Genomic DNA, 22,430 nt, shown 5'->3' with positions numbered 1-22,430 from the left:
TGGAAATCCACATTTAACTTTTGATTCCTTCACAACTTAACAAGTACTAGCCTACTGTGGACCAGAAGGCTTACTAATAACAAAAAAGGTGGATTAAGACATATCTTGTATGTTATACATATCATATACCGTATCCTTACAATAAAGTAAACCAGAGAAAATAAAATGTTTTTGAGAAAATCATAAGGGAGAGAAAATACATTCACATTACTCTACTGTATTTATCTAAAATAATCAGCATTTAAGTGGACCTGCACAGTTCAAACCTGTCTTGTTGAGTAAACAAAATACTCTCAGAAGCAGTGAAATGCACTGACCAAGCTTTTTGTAAAAGTTACTAAACTTTGATACCTTGGACACCATTTTCATGTTACTTTATATGGGTAGGTTTCCTTGGATTTAATTTCTAAAATTGTTGCATATAACATTTACATGAATTTTTTTATTTAAAAGAACATGGGGGTACCTGGCTGACTCTGGTGGTAGAGCATCCGACTTTTGATTTCATCTCCAGTCATGATCTCAGGGTTGTGAGATCAAGCACCACAATGGGCTCCAGCTAGGCATGGAGCCTGTTTAAGATTCTGTCTCACTCCCACTCCCCAAAAACAAGATTCTCTCTCCCTCTCCCTCTGCCCTTTCCCCCTCAAAAAAAAAATTAAAAAAGAACATATATATGTGATTATTTTCTCCCTTATGTCTACGAACAAAATATTTCTTTTAGATCAGGGTAAAACTACACTCATTTTCCAAATCCAGCCTACTACTTATTTTTGTAAATAAAGTTTTATTGCTGGATAGGCCCTGGTGAAAATAATGACAATGTTTGTTCTTAGGCAATTAAAAAATAATAGGGAAATAAGTAAAAAAATGAAAGGAAGAATTTAGTATTCCTGTATAAAAGAAGATAAAGTTCTGAAATAATATTAATATAAAATATTATTAATATTACAAGAATAAAGCCTAGCATTTATGGTTAAAATTAATTGTACAAATAGTATGGAAAATCTGTTTGACAAACCATTCATTTAAGAAAAGAGATTTAACACTTTGTTGACCAGATGTTCAACACTAGTGGCTCAACTAGTGCTGCTGAAGGCAGCACTAAACTGCTGAGCCACCGGGGCTGCCCAAGATGAATGTCTTTTAAAATTAAGTACAACATTACATCTATAAAAAAGATGGGGGGGTCGCCTGGGTGGCTCAGTCGGTTAAGTGTCTGCCATCAGCTCAGGTCATGATCTCTGGGTCCTGGGATGGAGCCCTACATCAGGCTTTCTGCTCAGTCTGCTTTTCTCTCTCTCTCTCCTTCTGCCCTTCCCCACTGCTTGTTCTCTCTCTCTCTCAAATAAATAAATAAAATATTTTTAAAACTAAAATTAAGTATAGCATTTCACATATATGTATCCCTTGCTCTACCATGACCTTTAGGCAGGGACCATGTCTTCCTCACTAATGGTGTTTAATCAGTGCTTTCAGGATGAACTTGGCATTGCAGATTAATCGTTGTTCAATTTAAAGCAATATTTCTACATAAGAGACCATAGCCATGGTTTGTTTAAAAGAGTAGCAGGAAAAAAAAATTAAAAAATAAAATAAATAAATAAATAAATAAAAGAGTAGCAGGGATGGGAAATGATACTTTTTGGTAAATTTTTGTATTTCTTTCACCAGCCCCTTACTTAAAAAAATTGAGATGTGATTTCTACTTATCCTTACTTGCGCTGGCATATCAGTAGAAATTGAATTATTAATTTATTTCAGTGGAAATTTGCCACCATCTTTTTTTTTTAAGTAGGATCCATGCCCAGCGTGGAATCCCATGTGGGGCTTGAACTCACCACCCTGAGGTGAAGACCTGAGCTGAAATCAAGAGCCAAATGCTTCACCAACTAAGCCACCCAGGCATCTTGCCACCATCTTTTTTAAATGAAAGACACTGCCACTCTGGGTTCTTGTCACAAAAAGACCATTGACCCATAGAGAAATGATCAGTTTCTGTAGAACTTGAATAAAATATAGTTTGCCTACTGTCACATCAGGAAATAACATAATTTTTGTATTTAAGTATAGTTAACATACAGTATTACCTTAGCTTCAGGTGTGTAACATAGTGATGCCACTATAATTTAATATTTATTTAGAAAGCTTGTTGGAACTTTGGCATTCCCTCAGGCAATCAAGCATCATTATATAAATAAAGATCAGAGGTGCAATTTAATAGAAAGTTTTGCTTGCCAGAATCAGATAACAGAATGTATTGTTCCTCTGTAAAATGTTGATTTTTCTCTTCACATCACCTTGTCTTAATTGCTAGAAATAAAACAAATTACTTTGTTTAGTATACAAAAAGGCATATGATTGCCACAAGAATATTGGACAGAGAAGAAAAGGATGCCCTGTTTTGAAGCAAGCACCTACTTAATTAGAACAGTGTTTATTGTTCTTAAAATCCAACATGACATTAAATGTGGGTAATGGATATTTCCTGTGGAATCTGTTGGTGGATGCGATGATATTGCAAATTGGCTTTGGGGTATTTTGGCTTTAATAACTGTCAGTCATTCTGAATCTTCCTAACTGAAACTGGAGAATTGCATGAGTCTAGAGGATCCAATTTTGATTAAATTTAGAGGTGTGCTTGCTGAGTGTTTGCCGAATAACATCCATAGCATTCAAGTGGGATGATGAAGATGTAAGGTCCTGTTTCCCATGATGAGAGACTCCCCAAGTTTGGAGAGAGGAGGAAAAGAAAAGGAGCATTCTGATATGTAACTGGAATTCCTATTGCTATGAACTAAATGTGTGTGTGCGTCCCCCAAAACTCATAAATGCCCACAGGGACTGTACTTGGTGATGGAGTCTACAGGAGGTATTCAGCGCGGAATGAGCTCATAAGGGTGGAGCCTGATCTGATAGGATAGGTGTCCTTCTAAAAAGAATCAACAGAGAGCATCCTCTCTCTGTGTGTGCTCTACGAGGATATAGTAAGAAGGCGACTGTCGGCAAGGCAGGAGGAAACCTGCGTAGAAATTAAATTGGCAGGTGCTTTGATCTTGAAACCCCCAGACTCCAGAACTGTGAGAAAAAAAGAAGCTTCTGTGGTTAAGCTGCCCAGTCTGTGGTATTTTGTGATGGCAGTCGAGGCTGTCTAGGATACCTGTGTCTGCAGGGTGTGTTTCTGTGGTGTCAGTGGGTAGCAAAGCTGCACAAGTTATGTTGGGAAGTTTTGGGTGCTTGTTCTTGTCCGAAATGCTCTTGTAATGGAAGAAAATAGAGTTTAGGTGCACATATCCCATGCTTTCCAAACCTCTCTTATCCTATCTTTTTATCCATTTACTTGGTAGTATTTACTTGACGTTGTAAGTTCACTGTAAAATATTGATTTTTCTCTTCATCACTCAGGCATCTTGCCACCATCTTTTTTAAATGAAAGACATTTAAATTCTTCAGAATTTAAATTCACTCAGGCATTCTTTCCTTCAGAAACTCTTTCATAAAATCCCAAATTGATCTGTGTCTTTTCTCTACACTTCAGAAGGGCTTAGTAAGACACTTGTTATTTGTTCCCTGGAAACAGCCCTTTAAGCTGTGCCAATCTCTACCACTGGACCAGAGGTTAGGAGACTATAGCCCATGGGCCAGATCTGGCTGTCACATGCTTTCATATGGCCAGAGAGCTAAAAATGTCTTTTGCATTTTTAGATTGTTATATTTTAAATGGTTATGTACATACCAGCATCATGGTCTCAGTCTTATCCCTTGGCATACAAAAGCCTAGAGTTTACTCTCTGACCCCTTCTGAGGGTCAGGCATTACCACAGGCATGCCTGGACTGTAGCAGAATGCCAATCACTCTTCATGCTTTTCAAGCCAACTCAGTGAAACTGAATGGAAAAGATCTCATATGCTCTTCTGTCTCAATTCCTTTCCCTAATGTTGGTCTGGTTCTTCAGTTTGTGAGGCTTTTCAGGTGCCATTGCAAATGACAACTCTCAGCAATAGATTCTGTGGAAGATAAAACCCCACATCAGTGGCTTGCAACAGCAAAGCTTTATTTCTCTCTTGCTGACCATGATTTAGAAGTAGTACACCTAGGCTCAAGCCACCTCTGATCTGAGCCTCCTTTTCATGACGAGCCCCAGAAAGAGCCAACATGCCCTGTGTCAAAGGGAGAAGAAATGGCCGAAATGCCTGTGACTACTTCTGCCCAGCTGTGGCCTTTGTCACTTGCTTATATTACATTGGTTAAAGACAGTCCCTTGGCCAAGGCCAACAGGAATAGGGTAGAGAAGTCTCCTACTCATAGGAGATACTATACAACACATAACAACCAATGGGAATGTGTGCACCCCTGGCTCCATTTACCTGTCGCTGTGTATCAGAACACCCCAAAATTCCATGGCATAAAACAACAGTGTATTATTTCTCCTAGTTCTGTGGGTTAACTGGGCTCAGCTGGGCAATTCTTGCTTGGAGTCTTTCCAAAAGTTACAGCCATGGAGCAGAAGATGTTGGTGTTAGCTTGGCTGGATGTACCAGATTGCTTCTTCGCTGATGCATCCAATGTCACAGTGTTCATCCAGCGGAACAGTCTGGACCTCTTACCTGGCAGCAACCAGCTCTGAGAGCAAGAAAGGAAACTTGCAGTCCTCCTAGAAGCTGGGCCTGGAACTAGTGCAGCATCACTGCTCTTGTATTTTATTGGTCAAACAGTTGGATACCAAATCAGATCTTTCCTCTGGAAGAAGCATTGGGTAGTAGCCAATGCCAGAACCAGCTACCATATCCTCTTAAAGGGAGAACATGCAAGTAATTGGGAACAATAAGAAAAATCTTCCATAGTCATGCCTTTGCAGAAGAATTGCTATTAATCCATTGCCCCACAGTAGGTACATGTGAATTCAATGTGTTGAATAATGTAATACCATCATGTTTTTTTTTCCAATTCTAGAATTAAATGAAGAATAATATGAGGAAATGCTAGGGAAATTGTTCATTTTTTTTTTTTAAGATTTTATTTGAGAGAGAGAGAGAATGAGCAAAGGGGAGGGGCAGAAGGAGAGAGAGAAGCAGATCTCTGCTGAGCAGGAAGCCTGATATGGGGCTGGATCCGAGGACTTGGTCCCAAGACCTGGAGATCATGATATCCTGAGCTGAAGGCACTCTTAACCAACTGGGCCACCCGGGCGCTCCCTAGGGAAATTGTTTTGAGGAATCCTTCGTGGTATGTACCATGCCTTTTACCTTGTAAGGTGCAGTGACGTCATTCTCCAGAGCCCTGTGTGCTTGTGACATTGTGATGAACACCACTACTCAGTGATAAGCCAGCGGTTACCAGCTCTCATTCCTTCTGCTCTCCTCGGAGCACGAGCCTCTGAACTTTTATCTTCTTCCAGATATGGCATGGAAATCTTATGGAAACTACCTCTGGATGCTGGGTGGCAAGCTTTTGGGTGTCATGCCCACCGTGCATCTATGGATTTATTGATGGTTGGTGGGGAAGGTAGGACAGCATCACTCCAGGATTGGCCCTTTGGGGAGGTGACCTTATTTGGAAAAGACAGACGGACTTGTCTGAGGAAAGCACCCCTGGCACTGGTATTATGCTTGGCATGGTGAGGGAGCATGATCTGTCCTCTGAGATTGTCACTGGATGAGATCCCTCTTAGAAATAGTCTGAATCGTTTAGCTTGTTTAAATGACACAGTTGTTGCTGAAAGGTCAGGCTGTGAAAGAACACAGCCGTGATATTAAATCGGGTGCGGGGAGACAGATGAAAAAAGCCACACTTCGGTTTCTTGGACTCAGTTCACGGATAGCGGCTGCCCGGTGAAGCAGCATCGCCAGAGCCACAGGTCTGAGCTGGAATCTTCTACAAGTTTTCCTTATTACATGGACAGGCTCCCAGTAGCTGTCAATGTGTCTTTAATAGAAACATGAATTAATAAGTTCAGAAGCTATTAAATGCTCTAAAAGCTTCAATTGGCAAAAAAGTATATTTTCTTCAGGGTGAATTTGCCAAGGTTGACTGTGTTCTTCCTGCTAAAACCGATCTGCAGGTTGGCTTAATGAAGTTTGAGAGGAGAGGACCTGTTAGTTTCCAGTGAAATGTGACATAGGAAAGACAAGCATAAGGCATAGGTTCTAGGAGTAATCTCAATCTAAACATAATTCTGTATTTCTTTATTGGGGATCTGTTGTGGTGTTCAGTGGATCGTGAGTCGTAATTTCCCCCATAATGTACTCGGGGCATGTGCAAACTTTTTCTATAAAGGGCTAAATAACCACTGTCGCAGGCTTGCATGTCTAGAGGTCACTGCTGCAGGTGCTCAGCTCTAAGTGGGGTCCAGCACAGCCAGAGACTGTTGGTGGAGGAACAGGTGAGTGACTGGACCAGAGAACCATACCGGGGGGAACAGAGGGCCAGAGGGCAGGTGTTTTGGGCCCCAGAGCCCCTAACCCTTTATCCAGTCCCATCCCCTTGTTTCTGGTGGAATTGGGGGAAAGTGTCTACAGAAAGGGGGCAGAGGGACACCTGGGTGGCTCAGTGGTTGAGCATCTGCCTTCAGCTCAGGTCGTGATCTGGGGTCCTGGGATCAAGTCCTGCGTCAGGTTCCTCACAGGGAGCCTGCTTCTCCCTCTGCCTGTGTCTCTGTCTCTCTTGAATAAATAAATAAAATATTTTTTTAAAAGAAAGGGGGTAGATAAGGAAAGGTCCCTGATGTAGCTTTTGTGCTTTCATAATCTGGCTCAGATCCTAAATTGTGCCCCAACCGGCTGTATGTGCTCTGAGGACAGCATTCGTCGTCCATTTCTGCCTTGTGTTCTCACCCACTCTTATTTAGTCAAGCATTTTACCAAATCAGATGTCATTATGATGGAAAGGTACCTATAGCCGCAGCTGATGAGTATCCCCCGCTGTGTCACAGATGCCCATGGTGGGTCACGCTCACCAGATCTGCGCTTAAGGCTCATTATTCTGTTCCTCACCATAACCTTTGCAGACAGCTACTCTCATCATACAGATATGAGTTATTATATTGTGACGATTGCCAGCTTTGACTTAAATGTGCCTTGAGGGACACCTGGTGACTCGTGGTTGAACGTCTGCTTTCGGCCCAGGGCATTATCCCCGGGTCCTGGGATCGAGTCTCCCAGTAGCTGTCAATGTGTCTTTAACATCAGGCTCCCTGCATGAAGTCGGCTTCTTTCTCTGCCTGTGTCTCTGCCTCTCTCTCTCTCTGTGTCTCTCACGAATAAATAAATAAATAAATAAATAAATAAATAAATAAATTTATTATATATATATATTATATTATATTATATATATATATATATAATAAAATAAAAAATAAATGTGCTTTGAGTGCACTCATCAGCACCGAGTGGGCCCGGGCGCTGTGCTGAACGTTCCACAACTCATTCATTCGTTCGATCCTCAGCACACCTCCGGGACTTGAGTTCTTAGTAGCATTCCTCTTTGGTAGCTGAGGAAACTCCAGTCCCCAGGACTTAGGTACGGGCTCACACTTCTGGTCTCTGAGGGTGTCTTTAACCACCCCACGATAGTGGCGGTGTACTGACATTGGCCATGTTTCCACCTTCGTGCACTTTGCACTTCCTCTTTTGGCCTGATTGTTGCTAGCAGCCACGGGCAAACAAGCACGAATGCCAGAACAGCACCATGACCTCACCATAAATCCCTGGGGATTTCTCAAATTCTGGACTTCCTTTGCTCTGCTTCCTGAAAAACAGTCCAGTTAGTTCCATTCACTTTCAGGCCAGCAGTATCACCATCCTCACCAGCAACCTTGCATGGTCATGCAGTGGCAACAGGGCAGCTGGCTGATGGAGTATGGACGGATCAATCATGACTTCTGAAAAATGACCTCCAAGAGACTAAGGAAAGTGATCCTTGCAGACGGAGAACCATGCAATTTCATTTAAAATAGCAAAAAAGTAAAAACAAAAGTGTTACAGCTTTCTAACGATAACTTGGAAACAATACCCCAAACTGACCAGTCTAAAATAATGTACTAAATAATTCTACTTGAATAAGCATCCATATGAAAAAAATAAAAGCAGGGTGATTATTGAAATTCTGGGAAAATAGACAAGAAGCTACATGTGTTAAATATTTTGAAAATTCTATTGTATTTCCAATACAATTTGGGAAGTACATTAAAAAATGCAGTCCCAGAATTCTGAATCTTATTATTTATTACTTGAGTTATCTGGGCTTCCCCACTTCTCTCCGCTGATATATCTTAATGTTTTTAATTATACGTTATATCTGGCAAACCATAATCACAAAACGATCTTGCTTTTGGGGCCAAACCAGTTTTAAATAATCACCCATAAGTTTCTTGTTTCATTACTTAAAAACTATTTAATTTTGTTTATAGAACAATAGTGGTTTTTAATGTGACCATCAGTATGTGATAGCTTTCAGTGATTATATCTGAATGATCTCAGTAACTCAGGAGTCTGTAAAGACCTGGGTCATCGTTGGGATCTTTTAAGGGACCTAATCAATAGCATTGTTTTTCCTTAGTCAATTTTTGACCAAAGTGAGGAGACAAATGATCACAATGTCACCTTTCAAAGATACTGCTTGGCATAAGAGCCTTAGTGCCTGCCAATAGAGCCAAACCTAGGGTGGTCAGACTGACTCCTCAGTTACAGATAGCAAGGACCCAGGTAGACTTACTTGGGTCTATGGGAATGAGGGAGGCTGTTCAGGGAAGGCTTGGAGCCCGGGCTAGCTGAGGAAAACAGCTGTGAACACCTAGCAGGTTCATTAGAAACTGAGAATGTTCTGTTTTTCCTACCAAAATTGCCAGTTAGATTAGTCTACCACTGCCCTTCCCTTTGGAAGTGTGCAGGACTAGAGTGGCCAGAATGTCATCCCACCTTTATCTGTAAGGAAACAGCTGCAAACAAGATGCTGCCTTGGTGAATCGCTGTGGTGTTGTGTGTTCTGGGACGTTGGACGCCTCCAATAAGCCTGTCAACAACCTTGGGGGATGGCTGGTCCCCTGAGGGGACACCCTGTCCTTCAGCATGTCCTCTCTCCATCCTCATGAGTACCTCACTGCTTCTTTTTGTGCCCTTCTGGGACCACTCACGAGGAATATAGATTTTGCACCCAAAGATTCTGAAGTGGGCCAACAGAGCATTTCTTTAATTGATTTCAAGGCCACTCTGTATTCATGGCTGAAAGTGCATTTTATTTCCAATTGCAAACGCTGTCTAGACATAGTGTCCAACTGAGTCTATCATAGATTCTGCAACGAGAATAAATGAAAATATTAAAACAAAAGAGAAGCTCCAATAATAAAATACCAGTAGCCTAGATATTCCCCAAATCTGACTATAAATTTTCTTCCATTATTAAGTTCCCTGTGAGAAATGAAAGTTCAAAAATTAATATGTCTTGTAAATGGAAGTCCAGAGATACTCAATTCCAATGGAATTGAAATCCCAAATCTGATTAACTTGCCTTGCTGAGTTAAATGTCTAGAATTCCATATGCATAAGTTAAATTTCTATTTCTGAATCATTCTTTCCAGTTTCTTACTCGGCTCAGATGAGCTAAAGGGGTTCCAGATATCCTGGCTGAGCTGGGCCCCTTCAACAGGATGGGGTGAGAGATCAGAGCTGCCATCTCAACACAACAAATACTTATTTGCTCACAGTTCTGGAGATTGGAAGCCCGAGAGCAAGATGCCAACAGGGTTGGTGTCTGGTGAGGGCTCTGCCCTTAGATTGCAGACAGCTGCCTTCCTGCCGTGAGCTCCTGTCGCCTTTCTTTTTTTTTTTTTATTGTTTTTTTTTTAATTAATTTTTATTGGTGTTCAATTTACCAACATACAGAAAAACACCCAGTGCTCATCCCGTCAAGTGTCCACCTCAGTGCCCGTCACCCATTCCCCTCCAACACCCACCCTCCTCCCCTTCCACCACCCTTAGTTCGTTTCCCCGAGTTAGGAGTCTTTATGTTCTGTCTCCCTTCCTGATATTTCCCAACATTTCTTTTCCCTTCCTTTATATTCCCTTTCACTATTATTTATATTCCCCAAATGAATGAGAACATACACTGTTTGTCCTTCTCCGATTGACTTATTTCACTCAGCATAATACCCTCCAGTTCCATCCACGTCGAAGCAAATGGTGGGTATTTGTCGTTTCTAATGGCTGAGGAATATTCCATTGTATACATAGACCACATCTTCTTTATCCATTCATCTTTCGATGGACACCGAGGCTCCTTCCACAGTTTGGCTATTGTGGCCATTGCTGATAGAAACATCGGGGTGCAGGTGTCCCGACGTTTCATTGCATCTGAATCTTTGGGGTAAATCCCCAACAGTGCAATTGCTGGGTCGTAGGGCAGGTCTATTTTTAACTCTTTGAGGAACCTCCACACAGTTTTCCAGAGTGGCTGCACCAGTTCACATTCCCACCAACAGTGTAAGAGGGTTCCCTTTTCTCCACATCCTCTCCAACATTTGTTGTTTCCTGCCTTGTTAATTTTCCCCATTCTCACTGGTGTGAGGTGGTATCTCATTGTGGTTTTGATTTGTATTTCCCTGATGGCAAGTGATGCAGAGCATTTTCTCATGTGCATGTTGGCCATGTCCATGTCTTCCTCTGTGAGATTTCTCTTCATGTCTTTTGCCCATTTCATGATTGGATTGTTTGCTTCTTTGGTGTTGAGTTTAATAAGTTCTTTATAGATTTTGTCCTGTCGCCTTTCCAGGAAGAGTGCACACAAAGGGAATGAGAGGGTGAGAATCAGAGACAGAGAAACAGGCAGAGAGAAAGAGGAAGAATGCTTGCTGGTGATGAAGACACAAATCTTACTGAATTGGGACTCCACCCTTATGACCTCTTGTAACCTTAATTATCTCCCAAAGGAAGACCCTATTGACAAATACAGTCACCAAATCCTGGGCAACAGGGCTTCAGAATAGGAATTTTGGGGGATGGAGCAATAAAATTCAGTGCATAGGAGTCCTCCTTCTGGGCATGACTAATTCACCCTCGCTTGTTGTGTTGTTGACTCACAGCTCACCTCTGATCACCTTCACATTGAAAGTGAGTAAAGAGTAGATGTGAGGTTATTCGGGCACTAATTTCATCCTACATACTAAATATAGAAATCTGTCCCTTGTCTCTAGAGCAGGATACCACAGGGAAAATTATTCTAGAATATAATATTTCTTGTTTCCCATGACAAAGGTGACTGTATAGTATATTGACCAAACCAGGAATGTTTTATAGGGAAATGGGGAACCATTAGTATTTTTTATAGGAATCCAGGTATAAACTGGGACTGTCCCTGGCAAACCAGGACAGTGGCCACCCTAGATACCCTGTACCCACCTGCTCATGAGTTTTGGTGCATTGTCAGGAATCTTTTATCTCTGCCATCCCCAGTAGATACAGGCTCTCCTGAGGAAAACCTTCTGCTGTGTGCACATAATAGGTGGCCAGCCAGTATTTGTTGAATGAACTAAGACATGAATTAGTAATATTTTCTCTTTTGTATAGTTGACCTCTAAATTTGGTGTCCAAGATGTGGTGTTCATTGATATCCTGAATAAGATTCATTAGTAAGCCAAAAGAGTTTTAAGTATCTAACCAGCCTAAAAGGTTTGCCTTAATTATGCCAAGATATTTCCATTTTAGGGCAGCCCTTTAGACTTTAGTATGAGTCAATGATCCCAGGCTTGCCTTTGCCATGGTTTAATAATATTCTCACTCTCCCCCAAACTACTGTGAGTCATTCTCTGAAATTTCTAGTCATATGATAACTGTACAACAATGCCTAGATGCATACTCCCATAATGGTTTAAGAAATAGCTTCATTTTATATTTTTTTTTCCTCTGTTCTTTGAAATGCTTTGTTAACTAAAGGCAGTTTCTATGATACCGCAGGGATGGGGAACCAATTTTTGCAGTAGAAATGTATTTAGGAATAAAAACATCGAATCACAGTAGACTCTACTGATGATCTATGTTTAGAGGAGACGCTATTTTTAACTAAGTAATTTACAGTTAGAGCTGACCCACTTTGTGGTCTTCCTACAATATACTCACTTGAACCGTCTAGTATAACTATATTAAGACCCTATTACAAAACTTGAAAACTTACTTTTTGTGGCAGTTCAATAAGTAAAAACTTATATTGCGTGAAATAAATACTTCTACATTTAACAATATATTCAATTTCAGAATAAAAGCAATTTGTCTTATTGTTAGGAAACTCATATTTGTAAAAAAAATCATAGTTTTAAAAACATGGTGATGATAAAATATTTTTAAACTTCAATAGTCTTACAAATCTCTTCATTTATGACAAAAAAAAAAATCCCAACATATTTCTGTATAGGACCTCAGCTACTTTCTCCACAGCTGGAGAAATGGGATAACTGATATTAAGAAGGAACTTATAATATGTTCAAAACAATGAAATCTGCAGAAAAAAAATGAGTCCTACAGAATAACCTGAAAATTATCAATGCATATAGTGAGGGACTCCAGAGTAAAATACTTTAAAAGGAATAATTTGAACTATCTCAACTGACAGATGATTAGAGATAGGGGCAATGTGACTTTTTTTGAGTTCTGATCATCATGACACAAAAAACCAGAGTCCCATTCAGGAAGTAGAATACCAAGTGTGGCATTCATCGTATTGGTGCCCTCCCTTTTGTAAAGAAACTTCTTTTAGGGCTCTACAAAGCTAAGAAATGGAAGTCACGGTTTATGCATTAGATTTAGTAAAGCAATAATTATTTAACAACACAGGAAAACAAAAAATTGTATCTATACATTTTTCATTAGATGTCCTACACATCATTTCAAGATTGACCGTTAGAGAATTATCACATAAAAAAACTTTTTACTTGTTTTTTTAGAGAGAGAGCAGGCATGAACAGTGGGGGACAGGCACACAGGGTGGGAGATAGAGAGAGATTCTCAAGCAGATTTCATGCTGAGCAGGGATCCCCACACAGGACTTGATCTGAAGACCCTGGTCATGACCTGAGCTGAAACCAAGAGTCAGATGCTTAACAGACTGAGCAACCCAGGCTCCCGGGGAGGGGGGGCGGGGATTTTAAAAAGGAGTCATTACAGGGGCTATTACAAATCTACTGGTCATGTCCCAGTGAAAGGTATATTTGGAGCCAGTATCCATGAGGATAATCTGTTTTCTGTGCCCAGTACACCCCAACGTGATGACCAATGTTGATACCATAATCATCTTCCCACACCAGAATTAAGCAGTTTGGCACTCCTTAATTAGATACTTTTATATGTTGACTTCCAATTAATTATTATGCTTTGATCATTACTTCAAATGCACATTCTGATTCAAAATATGCATCCTCCCCCAGCCCCAATCCAGTGCCCTTATATGGCAGTTGATTGAAGGTCTATGTTCCATTCAGGTTGCCTGCTTCACAGGCACCCTAGCTTCATAGTACAGGTTGGATCCTCTTAGTGAATACTCTCTTGCTGCACATCCACTGACAATGATTAATTTCAGCATGCTATGATGTACCTTAGAAATACAATGTTAAAGACACTTTTTTCCCATTCTAGCTCTTTATTATTAGAATAGAAAGATTTGGAATAAAGTTTTCTCTTCCCATTATACCATAATATCTTCTTAGAGTCTTATTGATACATACTAGTCTCCTATTTTATTTTTTTTTAAGATTTTATTTATTTATTCAGGAGAGAGAGATAGAGAGACAGAGACACAGGCAGAGGGAGAAGCAAGCTCCATGCAGGGAGCCCGATGTAGGGACTTGATCCTGGGTCTCCAGGATCACGCCCTGAGCTGAAGGCAGTGCTAAACCACTGAGCCACCGGGCTGCCCCTAGTCTCCTATTTGAGATGGTGTTCCTGGCACCTAACACAGGGCCTGATACAAGGTTGGTGCCTAAAAATTGTGTTGCTATTCTTAAAATGATTAACAAAATATTCAGGCTATCACTGGCAATTTTCTAGGAAATACTCTTAGTCCTTCCACCTCTGCTAATGTTTTTAAAAACTGTTACTAAATACTCAGCGCATGTATGTGCACATGTGCACGCACATACACACACACACAAGAGCACACACACACATAAGCACACAACCCAAGCATTCTTTAGAGCAAATTCTTTAAATCAATGACTCTCAATCATGCTGGCTCAGTAGACTCACTAAGTTTTTTTCTGAAAATCATGGATAGCTGGGTTGGGGCCAGGGCAGCAGGGAAGGTTGCCAGGTAAGGTACAGGATACCGAGTAAAAACAACAAATATTGAAAATGGACAAAAATGATGACCTCTGAAGGGTACTATGACATTGCTGGGATCACAGGTTTTAACACTGCCCTCTCTCCCCTCCCCTCTCCTTCTTTCTCTCTGCTCTGACACGCTTTCCTTCCAGATAGTTCCAGATCAACTCCTATGTGTCAAGGATTCTGTAGCACTAGCTAATTGAGGGTTTTTGCCATTCTTATAGAGTAGGATATTCAAACCCATTATTTGTATAAGATAGCCTTCCACGTTCTATTTGTTTTACATTAATGATTGCTAAATATTGAGTAAGAATACTGGGTAAAAGAATGGAGCATCTTTATATCATACTATGGTGTCTAAATTTGGTGATCTCTACTGAAATTATTCAAAAATACTAAGAAAAAATTAAATTATTTCATTCAGTGTATATTTTGACCTATGTCCTAGCTTGCCAAGATAAGGACTATCTACTTTAGCCTAAAGAAAAATACAGATAAGTATTTTCTTATACAGATGTATATTTCCATATACTGTTAACACAACTGCAAGCATATAAAGAAATGTGGCCATTTAGGATGTGAATAGGTCTTGAAGACTCTCACTAGCTGCCTAAACTGTTATGACCAAATTACACTGGAAAAGCTACACACACATGAAAAAATAACATGTTTTTTCTATCCTTCAGTATATCCTATTGAAAATAATCTTTGTCTGTTTATACACTTATGACATCAAAAATGCAAAATACCAGTGACTAACATTTGATAGTTTTGCTGTTGACCATACACTCTCAGAACATGTGTTATGTGAGCTACATATACTTTTCATCAACATTTCAGATTCCTTACTGTGAATCCATTTTCCTTTGGTGTTTACTGAGCATACAAGCTGGACATCAGAAGGAACGAGTACTTTGGTTTCCAAAACAGATTTTTTTTTAAGTTTCTCTGAATTCTTTTCATGAATGTTCATTTGATTTACTTCTAAAATTTTTACCAGTTTTAATAAAACATAATTGACATGCAATACACTGCATCTGTTTTTTGGTTTTAAAAAATGACAAGTTTTGATGGAAACCTACATCCTAGGAACCATTCCACAAATCATGTTGGTGAACATACCTGTCATCCCACTAAAGATTCCTCGTACTCCCTTGGTATTCCCAGCTTCTCACCCACCCCTGTTTCTCCATCCCCAAACAAGCATTGGTTTGCTTTTGTTCATGATAAATTAGTTTCATTTTTTGAAATATCAGACAAATTAAATCATTAAATATGTACTTTCTTGGCCTGTTTTTTTTTTTTCACTCAGCACGGTAATGTTGACATTCAGACATGTAGCTGCGTGTATCAGGAATTCACTAAGAAGTGTCTTTTTGTATGTCACTCATGTGTTGACAGATCATTAGGTTGTCCCCAGGTTTGGTGAGTACAAGTAGGACCACCATGACCACTCATAGACAAGTCTTCATATGGACATGGTTTCATTTTGGGGATGGAGTTAAGCATAAAAATATGGGAGTGAAATGGCTGAGACTGATGGTTAGTATAAATTTAACTTTTCAAAAATACTGCTAAACTGCCTTCCAAAATGGGCATACTACTCTGTATTCCCACCAGTAGGGCATGAGAAGTCAGTTATTCACAAAATCTTCAACATTTGGTTTGATCAGTCATCTTGTTCTAATGGATGTGTGCTAGTATTTCATTGTGATTTTACTTTGCTTTTTCTAATGTTAAGCATCTTTTCATAGACTCATCCATGTCTTCCTTGGTGAATTGCCTGTTCACATACCTTGCCTAACTTTTCATTGGGTTATTATTTTTTAGAGTTCTTTGCAGATTCTGAAGACACATATGAATTAAACATTTAACTGGCAAACATTTTTCCCCAAGAGTGTGGCCTATCCTCTAGGTTTTGAAAAGATTTTGTAGAATTAGTGTTAATTTTTCTTTCAATATTTGGTAGAATTTACTTAGTGACACCATTTAGGTGTGAAGATTTCTTATTTGGAGGCATTTTAAGTATGAATCCAATTTCTTCAATAGTACTAGAGATATTCATGTTATCTATTTTATCTCAGTTGGGTTTTAGTAATTTTTAGTTTTTGAGAATTGGTCTATTTCATCCAAACTAACAAATTTGTCTATGTGAGGTTGTTTATATCATTCCTTTATTATACTTTTAATATCTACAGTGTCGGTGACAACATCCTTTCTTTGCTTCTGATAACAATAATTGTGTCTTCTGGGTTTTTTGGTTTGTTTTCTTTACCAGTCTAGGGTTTTTATCAATTTTATGAGAGTTTTTAAAATTTTGTTTATTTATTCAGAGAACCAGCTTATGATTTTGATTATCTCTCTTGTTTTATGTTCAAATAATTTCATTGATTTCAGTTCTTATATTTATTATGTCTGTCCTTCCACTTGCTTTAGATTTACTTCATTCTTCTTTTTCAAGTCCTAATGTGGAAGTTTAGATTAATAATAGGAAGCCTTTCTTTCCTTTTTTTAGATTATTAATTAATTAATTTATTTATTTATTTATTTATTTATTTAACAGAGGGAAAGCAGGAGAGCATTAGCAGGGGGAGCAGCAGGGGGAGAGTGACAAGCTGACTCCTCACTGAGCAGGCAGCTTGACATGGGACTCAATCCCAGGACCCTGATATTGTGACCTGAGCTGTAGGCAGACATTTAACTGAATGAGCCATTCAGGCACCCCAGGAAACCTTTATTTCTTTTCTAATATGGGAAATTAATATAAAATCACCTTTATTTATTTAAACAACACCTTTGGGCTGATGGTGAGTTTACTTTTTTTTCCCCACGACCTCCTGGCCTGGAATCCAGGCATCTGTAAACCCAGAAGTCAGTACTGGTGCAAACAAAAACAGCTCCCAAAGAAGTCCTTCTTCAGGCTCAAGGGACAGGATAGGAAACTCCTAAAACTCCAAGTGTGTGCAAATACACTGTTTTTCATTTCTTCCCTCCTCTCACGGCCCACTCAAGGCAGTCCTGTGGCAGATGGCACTGACTCCTCTGAGGAAGGGGAACCTTCCAACCCAGTCAGAGGAATAGTGGTCCCAAGAGGGTAGCTTGAACCTCTAGTGAGATAGGCACTCCCAGGAGTGCACAGAGAAGAGGGGTAAAAAAGGCCCAGACTTCAGGCCAGAGGACAGGAAAGGAGAGATCCAGGCAACGTGAAAGTTCACACATCGTCCGTAGTTTACAGTACAGTTCATTGCTGCTGTTATTTGTTCAGACTTTCATTTCTGAAAGATATTTATATGAGGTAAAATACGGTAGGTTGGCATTGTTTTTTCTGCTAGTATTTTAAAGGTACTACTTCTCTGGGTTGTACTCTTTCCAAGAAGAAGTTGGCTATCATTCTTTGCTCTTCTGTGCAAGATTTGTCTTTTTTCTTCCTGTGTGCTTTTACAATGTTCTCTTTTTCACTGCTTTTGAATAATTTGAGTATACACTTTGATGTGGTTTTCTTCTTGTTTCTCGTGCTTAGGGCTCATTGAGGTGCTTTGCTCTATGGGTTTCTTGGATCTGTGAGTTTATAGTTTTCATAAAATCTGGAAATTTTTGCCCAAAATTTCATTGTTTTTTTGTCTATCTCCCCGATTAGCTCCTCTAATTTAGATGCTACAATTCCATGTATATTCAGTATATGAGGTTGTCCCACAGACTCTCATCACTGATTAGTGCAAATCACGGATGCTCATCATTTTTTGGTGGTGTTTCTCTGTTTCATTTTGGATAGTTTCTATTGCTATGTCTTTGGATGCACTAATCTTTTCCTCTGTGATGTCTTTTTTTTTTTCTCTGTGATGTCTAATCCACACTTAATCCAATCCAATGCATCTTTTGCTTCAGATATTGTAGTTTTTATCTCTAGTTCAGTTTGGATTATTCAAAAATCTTTCACATCTTTCACATTTTATCTTTCTTTAGTATCTGTTTGTCTCCTAATTCCATTATTTGCCATTTCTGGGTCATTAATTTTTCTCTTTCTTATAGGTCAGATTGTTCTGCTTCTTCACATGCTTAGTAATTTTTCATTGACTACCAGATGCCCACATTACGAATTTTACTTTTTCAGGTGGCTCATGTTTTTTATATTTCTGTAAATAGTTTTGAATTTTGTCTAGAAAACAATTAAGCCACTTGGAAACACTTTGTTGTTTTGAGATTTTGTTCTCATGTTTTTCTAGATGAAATCAGACTAGCATGTAGTCTAGGGCTCATTATGTCATACTAATTCTGCAAAATAATTGACTTCTTTATCCAGTGCCCCATAAATTGTGGGATTTTTCACTCTGGCTGGTGGGAACAGCCTTACTTGTTTCTTAACTTTGCCTGGGATCTTATTCTCTCCTCCACTTGGGCAATTCTTTTCCAGGCTATAGATAGTTTATTCACATGCACTTGCTGACAGTATTCTGCTAGAGACTTGAGTGGGCTCTGGAGGTCTCTGGAATCTTCTCTTGGTGCAGCTTTCTCTTCTCAGACTGCTCTGTGAACTGAAGCTGCCTTGGCATCCTTCATCTTCCAGAGCCACCTCCTCAATTTAGGGAAATCTTTGGGCTTTATTTGGGAAGTCTGGAATCTCCCCTCATGAAGGAGCTGGGAGGTCTTAGGGCTTATCTCATTGTGTCCTATCTCTCAGGGATCATTACCTTCCCTGTCTGATGTTCAGTGAATGCCCTGAGAATCATTGCCTTACATATGTTGATTGGTTTTAAGTTGTTTGAGGATGGAGGGTAAGACCAGTCACTCTTCCCCCATCTTGACTTGAAAGCAGGAATTTATGAATTTATTTTTTTATATTGGTTTCCTACTAGATGGGTACTTTATCTAATAGATTGTTTCTGGGCTATCTTGCGAACACTTATAATCTGTTCTTAAAACAGAGAACTTTCTAAAATGATGATGTTATTTGAAAATGTGTATTTTTTTGAAGATTTTATTTATGAGAGACAGACAGAGAGAGAGAGAGAGAGAGAGAGGCAGAGACACAGGCAGAGGGAGAAGCAGGCTCAATGCAGAGAGCTTGACGTGCAACTCAATCCCAGGTCTCCAGGATCATGCCCTGGGCCCAAAGCGGCGCTAAACCGCTAAGCCCCCGGGCTGCCCGAAAATGTGTATATTTTAAAGATAACTCTGATAGTTCAGATAATGGTACACTTTTCTCCTTTGATTATTCAGATTATGTGTACTAATTTTTCCTAAACAGACTTGTATCTCTGTATAAAAATTAACAGAGAGCAGCTGGTATTTTATAAAATGATGATGCTAGACAAGAGTTTTGGATAGGAAGTGGAGGCGAATACTATATTTGTTTGAATGTGCATGGGATTTTAATTAAGCTAAAATTAAGCACGTTAGAAATTGTCCAGGAAGCTGATGACTTTCATTCTTATTCTTAGGGAATACATGGGTTGGATGTCTCTATGACCAAAATGGTCAGAAATGCATATTTATGTACAGAATTCTGAACAGGCTTATGAACATTCTGCCCCTTATCCCATGCCAAAAAATACTTTGGCTCAAGAAAAAGTGCCACCTGCTTTGCCCACAGTAGAATTTCAAGACTTAGCAGGAAATCTCCTAATCTCTTATTGATTATCAACCAGTACTTTAACACAAGTAAACCCTGAAACATCAACAAATTCTTAAGACATTCCAAAAATTAATAAATAATGAGAATAGGAGGTTATGCTTTTTAAAAAGTACCTTTATCCCAGAAATCTTTATATCAGCCATTTCTTGCAAATACTGCTATAACTATTTATCAGACATGTATAGGAATAAGGCTCAAAAAATTAAGATTTAAGCACATACTTCTGGCCTTTACTATATTTTATTGCCATTCCATTTCAGTGGTCAGGGAAATTATAGATATGGCTATAGATGTAGCTATATAGGTATGTTTCAATAATTTGTCTGTTTCAAAAAGCAAAAGTTCTGATGAAGACAGGCCTTGAAAGATATGAACTTTTTTTTTTCAGTTTTATTTTTTTTTAATTAATTTTTATTGGTGTTCAATTTACCAACATACAGAAAAACACCCAGTGCTCATCCCGTCAAGTGTCCACCTCAGTGCCCGTCACCCATTCCCCTCCAACACCCACCCTCCTCCCCTTCCACCACCCTTAGTTCGTTTCCCCGAGTTAGGAGTCTTTATGTTCTGTCTCCCTTCCTGATATTTCCCAACATTTCTTTTCCCTTCCTTTATATTCCCTTTCACTATTATTTATATTCCCCAAATGAATGAGAACATACACTGTTTGTCCTTCTCCGATTGACTTATTTCACTCAGCATAATACCCTCCAGTTCCATCCACGTTGAAGCAAATGGTGGGTATTTGTCGTTTCTAATTGCTGAGTAATATTCCATTGTATACATAAACCACATCTTCTTTATCCATTCATCTTTCGATGGACACCGAGGCTCCTTCCACAGTTTGGCTATTGTGGCCATTGCTGATAGAAACATCGGGGTGCAGGTGTCCCGACGTTTCATTGCATCTGAATCTTTGGGGTAAATCCCCAACAGTGCAATTGCTGGGTCGTAGGGCAGGTCTATTTTTAACTCTTTGAGGAACCTCCACACAGTTTTCCAGAGTGGCTGCACCAGTTCACATTCCCACCAACAGTGTAAGAGGGTTCCCTTTTCTCCACATCCTCTCCAACATTTGTTGTTTCCTGCCTTGTTAATTTTCCCCATTCTCACTGGTGTGAGGTGGTATCTCATTGTGGTTTTGATTTGTATTTCCCTGATGGCAAGTGATGCAGAGCATTTTCTCATGTGCATGTTGGCCATGTCTATGTCTTCCTCTGTGAGATTTCTCTTCATGTCTTTTGCCCATTTCATGATTGGATTGTTTGCTTCTTTGGTGTTGAGTTTAATAAGTTCTTTATAGATTTTGGAAACTAGCCCTTTATCTGATATGTCATTTGCAAATATCTTCTCCCATTCTGTAGGTTGTCTTTTAGTTTTGTTGACTGTATCCTTTGCTGTGCAAAAGCTTCTTATCTTGATGAAGTCCCAATAGTTCATTTTTGCTTTTGTTTCTTTTGCCTTTGTGGATGTATCTTGCAAGAAGTTACTGTGGCCGAGCTCAAAAAGGGTGTTGCCTGTGTTCTCTTCTATGATTTTGATGGACTCTTGTCTCACATTTAGATCTCTCATCCATTTTGAGTTTATCTTTGTGTATGGTGAAAGAGAGTGGTCCAGTTTCATTCTTCTGCATGTGGATGTCCAAGATATGAACTTTATATATGATTCTTATACATTCTCTCCTCAGAATTCTCACACATTATTTATTTATTGGAGTATTTAAAATTAAGAAAAGTAGCAATCATAAATAAGATCTAACAAAGTAAAATGTTATATTATGTGTGTATTTTATTTCCCTCAAAATGTTATTTTACTTCTTGCCCTAAATCTTACCGAAGTGTTTTCTAAAGACCTAGAAGCTTGAAAGCTCAAAGACATGGCTATAAAAGTTATTCATTAGATTTAATCCTAAAATCCTGCAGACTACCTGCGGCCGTTCTGAGTGTTGGGGATACAAAGATGAGAAAGCCTTGCCCAAGTCCAGGGCATCTCCCAGTGGAGTTGGGGGCATAGACTCATTGGAGTACTTCTGCAAGTCATCAAATCCTGGAAACAAAGCCTGTTTTCTCACCAGGTGGAAGTGATCAGAAGAAATTCCTAGAGGAGTCTTGAATAATGCTAAGAAATAAACTTATTGAAGGACATGATAGGAGAAGCCTCAGTCTTAGAAGGAGACCTAATGATGAGGTTGGGTAAGATTAATATCAAGAAAGGGAAGAGATGAGAAGCATCATAAGGTATACAGGGAAAGACATTCATACTACAGTAACATGAGGACAAGCAAAGAAGGAAAAAAGAAGCAAAAAAGTGGTAGCAGAGAGAAAGGCAAGGCCTATGTATTTTAGGATACGAAACACAGAATTTATCATGTAGCTAATAAGCATTAAGTGTTTAAAAGCAGGAAAATAATGTAGTTTTATTTTCCTTTAAGCAAGATCAGGGGACAGCAAGCTATGACTCATGGACCAAACCCAGTTAGCAGCCTGTTTATTAA

The 22,430-nt window shown here is 39.3% G+C and overlaps 1 protein-coding gene across 1 annotated transcript in view; it reads left to right on the top strand.

Moving 5' to 3' along the window:
• MYO16 (myosin XVI) overlaps positions 1 to 22,430 on the top strand; it is a 451,497-nt gene that overhangs the window by 311,598 nt on the left and 117,469 nt on the right. The gene's annotated exons all lie outside the window — the stretch shown is intronic.

The sequence above is a fragment of the Vulpes lagopus genome, chromosome 16, assembly GCF_018345385.1.
Source record: "Vulpes lagopus strain Blue_001 chromosome 16, ASM1834538v1, whole genome shotgun sequence".
NCBI lineage: Eukaryota > Metazoa > Chordata > Mammalia > Carnivora > Canidae > Vulpes > Vulpes lagopus.
The sequence above is the reverse complement of the archived record's forward strand: the minus strand, read 5'-3'. Positions and strand labels throughout refer to the sequence as shown.